Raw genomic sequence first — 12223 nt, forward strand, 5'->3', positions numbered from 1 at the left:
AGTGAAATATCAAACTGCACATGAGCTTCGAACTTATCATGAGAATATCGAGAGAAATGTCAAAACTAACCCAAATAGCTTTTGGGATTTTGTCAGGTCTGGGCGTTCAAGACCTGGTGTTCCGGCTGAGGTATGCTATGGGGAGTGTACTGTTAGCGGTGCTCAGGAAATAGCTGACACATTTGCATTATATTTTAGCTCAGTATTTCAACAGTCTGAAAAACCTAACTTTGATAAATCTAGTGGCAACTTTTCATTCTCCAAGATCTCTGAAATGCAAATTCAAGCAGCCATTAAGAGATTAAAATCAAAAAAGGCCACTGGCAATGATAGTATCCCCTCATACATTTATAAAGGTTGTTCTAATATCTTGTGCACTCCATTAAAAACCATTTTTAATTTGTATCTAAAAACAAACACATTTCCAGAAGTGCTTAAATATGCTTTGGTTACTCCAATCCTCAAATCAGGAGATAATTCTTTGGTTGACAACTACAGACCAATTAGCGTTCTTAATTCTCTCGCAAAAATTTTTGAAAACATTTTATACCAAGATATTTTGAGCTCTTTCATGAATAAATTCTCTCAGCAACAACATGGATTTCTACCAGATGCCTCAACTGTCACCAACCTCAGCACTTTGACTGAGGCAGCTGCCAATGCAGTAGATAGCCAAGAGCAGCTAGATGTTGTCTTGACAGATTGTGCAAAGGCTTTTGATCGGGTTGACCATGGGCTGTTGGTGAATAAGTTGGGTAAATTTGGTTTCTCGCTGAAAACATGTAGGTTTATGGTATCTTATCTTACCGGAAGGCCTCAGCAAGTTAAAGTTGGTAAAAAATTTTCAAAAATATATATAGTAACATCTGGGGTGCGTCACGGCAGTAACCTTGGGCCTCTCTTATTTCTAATTTTTCTGAACGATTTGCCTAACTGTATAAAGCATGCTAGATGTCTCGTGTTCGCTGATGATTTTAAATTATTTATGCACATAACATCTCTTATTGATTGTCTTGAGCTGCAAATTGATTTTAACTCGGTGGCCCAGTGGTTCAGAGGAAATAAAATGTCATTAAACATAGATAAGTGTCAAATTTTAACCTTCACAAGAAAAATGCAATTTATAAATTTTGATTACAAAATCGTTAACTAGGAAAAGTAAATTTAGGGATCTTGGAGTCTCTTTTCAAACAAATCTCAAATTTAAGCAACACTATGAAACTATTGTAAACAAAGCATATAAGCTTCTTGGTTTTGTAATAAGAAATACAAAACACTTTAAAGAAATAAAATCAATAATAATTCTGTACAACTCACTGGTCAGACCGATCTTGGAGTATGCCTCAGTTATCTGGGCACCTAAAGCAATGGTGCATATTAATATGATTGAGGGTCCAAAAAAGATTTCTAAGATACCTGTACTTAAGAACACATAATGCATATCCTTATATGATCTCCTATAATAGTATGCTAATTGAATTTAAAATGGTACGATTGAGTGTTAGGCGTAATATGAATGATGTCTTATTTATTTACTACATAACTAACAACTTAAAATATAAGAACTGTTCTTTAATTAATCACCTATCATTTGCTGTTCCTAAAATCAATTTGAGAATAAGAAATAATAATCTATTCCAGTGTTCACCCTCAAGTTGTTCGCCATTTAATAGAATGATGCAAGAATGTAATAATTATATACACAAGTATGATATAGATCTCTTTAATATTAGTATTCGCCAAACGAAGACTAATTTTGTATCCTTATCTGATTAATCATTTACTTGTTAATCTGTTCTTATTGTTTTTGATTTTTAATTGTAAGTAGGTGTATTTTATTAAATGTTATTAGTTTTAGTGTAGGTTTAGTTTCATCATTATTATTGGTTTTCCTTTTTCTTTCTGCAAGCCAGTAAGCACTCCCACATATAATTACATTTCAAATGTGTTTGTAAGAGTATAAATAAATAAATAAATAAAATAGGGAAAAACGTGACATCACGAATCAGCTGTTTGGCGTTTGGTATTTACCAATTATTACTGGGGTTTGGACACGATAGCCGATTTTCAGCGTGGAATCAGCTTGGAAATGATAATTCGATTATTTTTTAGTAAAAAAGAGCAGGCTCCAACTTAAATTTAGCAATTTAATTTAGTTCTCTAGCATTTATAGTTACTTCACAATTAATTTTCAAAGTTCGAATAAATACGCCATGTTTAACTTTTTCCTTGTACCAGCGCGGCCGTGATGATCCGTCACAGGCGCCCAATTGGACGCGACGACCGACGCTAGTATGTCGACCGCGCACGCTGCTTTGTTAATATTATTATGCATGTTTTTGCTGTTGTTTGTGTTTTTCAAAATGTCTGCTCCACATACCTTATTGTATTATATTTAAATAAGTTCATATGTGCATATGTTCTATGTCGAAAAACGCCTTAGGCAAGGAATATGGTTGGACCGGAATTACCCTATATTTACAATGTTAACGAAGTGAGCCGAATTTTTCTCGCATTATGGTGACACGCTTACTTGTTTTTGAGTGTATTTTAAGAGATTCTTGGTTTTTTTTAAGTAAAATTTTTGGTTAAATCTATACTTTTTGGATATTACATTAAAGTGGGATGTTCAGTGTTTTGATTTAAATTTCGTAGGAAAAATAATTGCCAAATGACATTTTTGCAGATTTGGTGGCAAGCAGCTCGTTTCAGGTGTCATTTACCTTGTCTAAGAAAAATGCTTAGTTTTTGAAAAACAGGGTGTCAAAGTAAAAGTTTATTTTTAATTATTTTTGAATAGAGTTTATAGTTTTTAAATATTAACGTTTATATAATGGGTAAGTTGTCTGACTGACCACGAACAAATCCCTGCTCCATTGTAATTAGTCAACAAGCAAAATACGTCAATAATAAAAGTTTAAAAGTCACCAAACAAAACCACCCTGTCAAAATAACGCGGGCACTAGGCTGTGGCTGGCTGACTAGCGAGCGCTCTAACACCGTCGCGTCGGTGTCTATGACGTAGCGCGTAATTGGGACGGAATCTCGGGAGGTATAAAAAACCCCAGACTAGCAGCCTTATAACTTTGCAAATACTTACCCTAACAACTTGAAATAAACGTTATTATTCTTATAAACTTATGTTGTATTTATTTTTAGGAAAATATACATATTTTTTTTTTAATTTTCTAAGCCCATTGGTAAGAACCGCAGTTACTCTTTTGGTTGACAATTTTGACATGTAAGTGTGACGTATTGTTTCCCCATACCACTTATAAATTATGATCTAAAAAAACAGTTGCTAAAATGAACTGGTTATTAGCCATTAAAAAGTTGATGATTTTGTTTCTAAAAAATAAAGTCCAATTTTTTGTTTGTGCCACTCTCTTTTCCCGAAGAAACTGTTGTGCTTTTATTGGATCTAAAATAAATAATTCCATTCCATTTATCCCAATAATGCCATAAATAATGGTGGGTTCATGCACCAAATAAAATAACATAATATATAATAAGAAATAAGTCAATGAAGTTCAGTATGTGTTACGGTATAGTTCATGCGTCAAATAAAAATAAGAAATAAAATAAAATAAGAGTTGCACAACTTTTAACTTTTGGACTTATTTTATGTGAAAATCGATTTGCGCATGACTAAATCTCAAACCTCATTAATTTTAAATTGTTGCTGTATATCTTAGGTTAGGGGATATTTTTAAATTTTTTCTAAAAACTATTTAAAAATACCTGCCTACTCGTATGTTGTTTTTTCAATAAAAAAGGTTGTCAGAGGAGGATATGACGCTTTTTGCATTATTTTTTACACAAAGGCATCATCAACCCTATTGTTGGGTGAGGGTTTTTTTAAAAGGAAAACCCAAAGAATGTATTCTGTGAGGTCTATGGATGAATGCCGTAATATGTGCAGTGTATACGAACGTATTGTAAGTTTTTTCTTAAGGCACGACATAGTGCAATTTTTTAAACAAATCCGAATGACACCAGAGATGTGAAACTATTTTAAATATAGTTAAACCCCACTTGTCTAGGACAGACTCGAGAAACCCTATTTCATCGGGTCAGCGTCTTGCACACAAAAAATAATTTTATTAGTAATTATTTTATTTCTTTGCATGAACCCACCATAAATTTGCATTGATGCAGCCATAAACCTCCTATTGCCGGAATTAACATTACATTTTCTTTTCCTTAATTCAACTTTTCTTTAATAGGTAACACACTTTTATTAATACTTTCCTGCATCCCCGAGCGGAACATAGGAAATCCCTGTACATTTTACAGAAAAAATATTAGATAACTTTTTGAAGAGACTAATCTGGCAAACCCTCGTGCAAAGTTTCCAAAAATTTTAATAAGCGAATCTTGAATTGTTCAGTTAAATGTAATTGCAAAATTACCAAATTTTCGGTTCAGGTAAAACCAGACACCAGCTACCAGCAAAAAATTTATTATAAGGCTTCGTCAAATCTGACGTACAGACGAATACAAGAAATGTTTTTTTTTTTCGTTTTATTTATCTCACAACCATACATTCAAAGTAAGACACGTTAACATTACTTTTTTATCTAAGCTTAATTTAACTCAGAAGATCGAAAATAGATCCGAAAAAAGAGGTTCTCTCTTTAGAACTCTTAATATTTTACTAAGTATGGAAAAATAAAATAAAATAAAATAAAATACAATTACTTTTTTAAAAATAATAGAGAATTAATAAAATAAATAATAATTAATAAATAAATAACATCAATTAATCAAATGTTCAAACAACCCCCCATTAACTGCTAAACAATATCCTAACCGATCATAAAATTCATTTCTAACGTTACTAAGTTGATATTGGGAAATTTTATTACATTCTAAGAAAATTGCGTTTTGTAACTGGTTAGATTCTCAAATTTTACACTTTTATAAATGACACTTTTTAAATGACCCCACAAAAAGAAGTCATTCGGTGAAAGATGGCTGGCGAAAGTATCCGGTACCGTGGACCAATAATATTGCCGTTAAAAGCATTTTCCAAGCACTCTTTAACCATACGGGCATTATGGGTCGGGCAACCATCCATTTGGTACCAGATCATTTGATCTTCCTGAACAACTTCCAAGGCGGGTCCAATTTGATTTTGAACTAAGTCCAAATAGGTTTCAGCTGTAAGGTTATAGTCCATAAAAAAGGGTCCAATGATATGGTGTCCGATAATTCTCACGAATATATTGGTTTTTTGGTGATGTTGTGTCCGAGTATGAACAAAGCGATGTTTATTTTCTTGGCTCCAATACCGGCAATTCTGAACATTTGGTTCATTGTTGAGGATAAATGTACATTCATCGGTAAAACAAAAATTTCTTAATTTGCTCTTTCCATCATTTCAAAACCAAATGCCATTCTTCGCTCTTCATCTCCTTCCTACAACTCTTGATGTTTTTCGAATTTATACGAATAATATTTGTGTTTTTTTGTGCGCAATACCGTTGTATGATGTTTATTTACCCCTTGCCCAAGAACCCTCGTACTAACCATCTTGTTTTCCTCCACACTCAGTAGAATATTAAGATCTCTGTTCTCTCTTTCTTCGGCTCTATTTTCGATATCCTGAGTTGAACATTTACAATTATTTATTACGGTACCTTTGGACTCGAACTTATTGACAATACGTTTAATAGTTGAAATGGACGGAATGGGCTTGGTGGGGAAATAAACTGAAAACATTTCAGACACTGCTCTAAAACTGTTTCCCGCATAATGCCACTTAATTATGGCTATTTTTTCGTCGATTGAATAATTTATACTTGTTTTCAAATATCGACTGTCACTTTATTGACAGTCGACTGTAACATTTATTGACACTTTCCTCACGTCAGTGACAATATTCATTTTACTGGTGCCCGTTTTGTTTTACCTGACCCGAAAATTTGCTAATTTTGCAAATGCATTTAATTGAATAATTCAATATTCGCTTATTAAAAATTTTTGAAACTTTGCACAAGGGTTTGCCAGATTAGTCTCTTCAAAATGTTATCTTACATTTTTTCTACAAAATGTACAGGGAAGCCAATAATTGACCCCCCTAAAATTTACATGGGTTTTCCTATGTTCCGCTCGGTGCCGCACCACCCGGTATATTTACGAAAAACCAAAAGTGGACAAGGCACATCCAATTTAAAGCCACCCAAGTATGAAAAAGATTTAGCGTTTCTAGCACCATATTTAAATGATGAACAAGAGAGACGATTTAACCTATCACAGTTTTTACCCACTGATGTTTCTGATGCGTGTGTGATCGAAAATGTACGGATGGTCATAGACCTAGTCGTGGTCTATGACCATCCCGATCCCTTTGCCTTTCCCTACCACATCAGATACAGATCAGATGCTTCTAGTTCATCTACAACGGCAATATCTAGTACTCAAGGAAAAAAAAATACTTAAAAAAATCTGTTTCGCAGAGTGCAACTGAGTCGGCAACTCAGTTTTACAAAAATATCTTGCAGAAAAAGAAGTAAAGCCACCAGAAGAGTAGTATAGAAGAGTAGTGATTGGGTTTTTTGTAAATATGGCAAAAACTGTAAAAACTTTTCCAAAACGGGATCAACTTCTTATCAAAAATCGATTATTTGAAATGGTTAACAATATCGAGAACAATAAGATTACTAGATGAAACAACCACACAAGTATCGATTAACCTTTTCCCCCATTTCTAAGAGCAGCAGTGTGTCAAACATAATCCACCCAATCTACTCAGACACGAGGAACAGTTGATGACCATCTTTCTAAATTTATATTCCTAGTTTTTTGTTATAAATAAACGTAGTATATACTGTAAAAATTATTATTTTAAATCCTAAGCCGGTTTTTGCATCTGCAGCTAAACATAGATACCTTAAATAGACTACTAACCTCTGTTCTGGTCCTATACATTCTCTAAATGGCGTATTCTGTTTCAATAAACGTGATTTTAATATCTAATAAAACTTGAAATCTATCGTGTGAAATTAAAAAATATTGAAATATTGAAAGAAGTCATCATCTTGAACTAAATCACAAAATAAACTGCAATATGCTTCGAATCTTGGTTTTTTAGAGTTATATCATACATCAAGCGTTTCTTTTTCTTTTTGTTTTATTTTTTAAACAAAAAACAAATTATAATAACATCTTTTTCATTAAGTGACAACATATTTAACGTCTACTCCTCAATGTCAACTTGTTTGAGAAGGCAAAATACCGATACCGATTCCTGATAATACGTAACAGTTAACGCGTTACTTATGCATTAGTTTATTATGTATTACAATAAAAATCCGATCCGTGCGATGCCGATCAGTGGACACGTACCTTTACCAAGTAAAGATCCTGAAGTTTCGTACGTAATTGTATTAAGATGTACCTGAGGAGGCCATACCCAGGACTACAACTGGATTACTTCAAACGAATTTTTAATTATCGTTTGTGTAAGACAAGGAGAATTGTGAAAAATACGTTCGGCATTTCAACCCAAAAATTTAGAATATACTTTAGAGTCCAAGAGTCCAAGCCTCTCCAAGGAGGGAAGATAAAATTATATTAACGACGTGTATTTTACACAATTTTATTAAACAACATAGCACAGTGACATACAATTATGAAAAAACAAACACAGTTACGAATTATGTTTCAAAACGAATGGCAGTGTTGGAACATTTGCCTATGATAGGTGGGGGGGAATGCGTCAACACATGCTTTTAAAGTTTAAAGAAAGAGATGGGTTCAAATAATTTTGTTTTAAGCGCTATGGAAGTGTTTCATGACAATACGATAGAATTTGAATTAAATGTTACCTATATTATAATATACCATATTATGTATCTATGTCTAATACATTTTATGAAAATTGCTTACAGTTTTGTTTCGCTTCTTTTGCAATCCTAATCCAAATATTGTTTTTAAATCCTGAGTCAGTAGAACAGGATATTCTCAAAAAAATCGATTAATTTTTTATCATTCATATTTCTACATATTTAAAAAACAACAAACCTTTTAGGAAAACTCAAAACACGTCAGTCAAAATAAGAAAATATGGTTACCGAGGAATTTAAATTGTGTCTGGAACGAAACTGTTATTTACATTTTACGAAATTAAAATATCAATATTGTGTTATTTTATACTTTACATTAAAAAAAATGCTTGACAAGTAATTAATATTAATAGTCTTCATTTTTGTTCGTAATTAAACTTGTCAACATTTGCCATTGCAAATTATATTGCCCTTTTCGTCTTTTAGACTTATATAGTCTTGTATATTTTGAAGGTCCATTTTGTTATTCAGTAAACCCGTTTTGAAAATCATATCTTTAAATATGAAATCTTTAATTTCAAATAAATAATCGCCCATAAAAGCCAAAGCAACGTAATTACAAACACGTAATAAAAACGTAAACAAAAATAAATCGTAAAAGCATATGTATGTCTACTAAATATTACCTATATATTTTGGACGGGTCATCTGGGAACACCTAAGTGATTTCCCTTTTCATTTCTGAATGGATTATAGTAACAACATAATCAACATGTTTTTGAACGACTTTTGAATCACCCTGGTATAACCTTATGGTAAAGTAATGACTTCTGAACGCACCCCTACTAAAGTCATATTTTAGCGAATAAGCGCCTTACTCTGTTACCTTACGATGTCTTAAGGTGGGTCCAGACTTGAACATTTTAACCCGAACGAACAGAACGAGCTGAGCGTGCGGAAATAAGCAGAGCGAACAGACAAAGCATAGGTCGATCCGTTCGCGCAAGCATTAAAAGTTCCAACTGCTCGAAGTGTTTATGTATTTGCTATTGTTATTTTTTTCCGCAAAGATATACGAAAGTGCTGGTAAAAGTGAGATAGTGAATTTCAAGATTGAATATGAATACTGAGTTAGCGGTAGCATTTAGCTCTTTTTTTCTTATTTGTAAAATTGCTGCCAAAAAGAAGAAAAAAGCGCGGAGCCAATGGGTACGAAAATTGTATCGACAGCGCAACAATAACTTGTTATTAGAAATGGACCACATTCATTTAAAAAATTTTACCAGAATGACTTCAGAAGATTTTGAGGAGTTGATAAATTTAATTGGACCTGTAATTCAAAAGACGGATACAAAGTTACGCAAAGCAATACCAGTTAAATATCGTTTAGCCTTAACATTGAGGTTTTTAGCTTCTGGCGATTCTTTCACCAGCCTTCAGTATTTGTTTAAAATGTCAAAACAAAGTATTAGCATCATAGTGGCAGAAACATGTAAAGCGCTAACCTTGAGTTTGAAGAACCAGATAAAGGTAAGAAATAATACATATGCATTATAAGTGATATTAGAACCTATATTAATTAACGAACACAAAAATAAAGCAGAAAAAAATAGAAAATAATGAACTCTTTTTCCAATAATTGGTAGGTAGTTAGTAATGTTCAATTTGCCAGTTGCTTAAGAAATTAGCGGCTGTTCCAAGTGAACCTGTTTCTTCTTGAGCATTAACTTCGCTGATCGGAGTTGACAAATCAGTATATGAAACTTCACTTTGTGACGTTTCTTGTGGAAAAGGTGTTGGAATGGGTGTCGTAAAGTGACCAGTGGGCAAAGTTATGGACGAATTCTGATAGTTTGCAGCAACATTCATAGCTGCTGCATTTCTATTTATTTCAAAATTACCCATGTCAGCTTGAAATAATATATTATTAAAATGGTACTGTACTATCGCTTTAGTCCTCTCCGAATAATTTCTCAGCTTATTTGCCACATGCTTTCCATAATGAGTACAACTATCGGATATTTCTGCGGGCTTTTCCTTTGCTACTACGCTTTTTAGCATTCCAAAGGCTTCGGCAATAGTGCTATCTTCCCGAGATATGTTCTGTTTTGTTCCTTTTTTTAAGTTTACACGACATGTTCTTTTCACTTGAGGAAGTTCGGTTTGGCTTTCATCAAGATTGCCTCTGTCGTTTTGTGAATGATCATCATTTATATCTGTAGATTGATCAAGAAAATCCTCAATATCTTCTTGCGAAGCAGCCTCCATCGTTTCTGTGTCATCCTAGAAAAAAAAACATTTCCGCATTAAAATAACATAACCAAAAATTTCGTCAACAACTCCTAATTAAAAAATAAGGTATAGGTTTAAACCGACAAGTGCACGAACCGTTTTCAAGAATATTTTTTGATATATAAAATATATCAAAAAATAATTGTATATCTATATTTTTTTTTTAAATTTAGTCCTAAACTTAGGCCATTTTTTATTTTATTTCAGATTCCATCAACTGCCGAAGAATGCTTCAAATTTCCAAGATTTTTTACGAACAATGGCAATTTCCACATTGTGTGGGCTCCATGGATGGGAAACATATTATAATAACGAGCCCTTTCAATACTGGAAGTGAATATTATAATATAAATCAAATTTTAGTATTGTGTTATTTGCAGTTGTGGATGCGGCATACAATTTTATTTTTGTGGACATTGGTTCTCAAGGTAGAATTTCAGACGGCGGTGTTTTTAAACATACTTCACTACATAGAAAAATCACAGAAGACAGGCTACACCTTCCTATGGACAAGTTACTGCCCGAAATAGGCAATAATATGCCATATGTTTTCTTAGCAGATGAGGCATTTCCCTTGACAAAGAGGATAATGAAACCGTACTCGGGGATTCACGAAAAAGGTACAACGCAAAGAAAATTCAACTACCACCTAAGTCGTGCAAGAAGAGTTGTAGAGAATGTTTTCGGCATTGTTTCTGCAGTTTTTCGAGTTTTACGAAAACCCATGCTATTGGAACCAGAAAAGGCAAAATACGTAGTCATGACAGCAGTATGCCTACATAACTTTCTACGAAAAAGTAAATCTCGAAATACTTATACTCCCCCTAGAACATTTGACCAAGAAGACAGCATGGGAAATATAATTCCTGGTAACTGGAGAAGTGAAGGCAACAATGATTTGTCATCATTCATACCCATCAGGCAAATTCCACGTAAAACATCATTGGAAGCAAAAGAAGTGCGGGATAAATTTGCAACTTACTTTTACAATAAATAAATATAATTAATACCTATGTAAATATTACTTCAGTTTCTGCCTATTATTATTTATGAGTCAAATATACTTACATTGAGAGAAGTTAATGTTTCTGTTGGTTCATCTCTGTCTAATAAAAAGGCCATTCGGGTGAAAGCAAACCATTTGGATATATACACTTCTTGCCTACCTATAAAAGAAATTGTTTTTAAAATATAACACCTAATTTGGTCCACAGTGCTGTATAAATTACCTTTACCGGTACCAACAGATTTTTTGCCTTTGGATTTTTCCCGCCTGAAACTTGCCAACATGCTCTCCATTTTCTTTTTTACCTCTTCACTACCACACTGCATGTTTTGACCAATATTCACCCAGGCGTCATGCTTTTTTATTTTATAGTAATACAATCCGTGTTTGGGATTCCACAACACAGGGTTTTGTTCATAAATGTCAATTAATTTTAAACATGCTTCCCTATTTCACTCCATTATCAAATTATTATTTAAATAATAAAACTAAATAACTCTTTCTTATTTTTTCCGTACCTTCAAAACACACAGACAACTCGAATGCTGCGAACCGCGCGAACTATATTAATTCCGTCAACTGAATAATTCGGCGAACAATAAACCTCTTTGAGCATTTCCGATTTACCGACAAGCTCCGGAAAACGTTCCGGCTCGTTAGATTCGGCTCGGGCGCAAGTCCACACTTAGCGAATTCGGCTTTGCTCGCTCAGCTCTTTCTGTTCGTTCGGGCTAAAATGTTCAAGTCTGGACCCACCTTTAAGCGTTACGTCATCATATGGTTGCGCTCGAATGACGTCATCGGTATTGTATTCGTTTTGAAGACTGACCTTAACCATGAAAACACCTATTTGAGTCTAAATCCAATCTTATAGATTTTTAAAATCAGATCTAGATCGTAACAAAATACAAATTAATTTTGCCCTGAAAACGTTTATAAAAAGCAGACATTTGCCCAAGAGGAAATACAATAAACAAAAAAGTTACTGGCGTAAACATAACCTCACTAATATTATTTTTCCACAAAAATAAACACAAACTAATCAAAAATCAATTTAAAAAAATATCCGTGCAACCTCAACTTTACGTTCTTCACTGTATTTTTTGAAAATATATTCCCTCTCTTAATTTATTCT

This window comes from Anthonomus grandis, chromosome 5 (genome assembly GCF_022605725.1).
Source record: "Anthonomus grandis grandis chromosome 5, icAntGran1.3, whole genome shotgun sequence".
Lineage (NCBI taxonomy): Eukaryota > Metazoa > Arthropoda > Insecta > Coleoptera > Curculionidae > Anthonomus > Anthonomus grandis.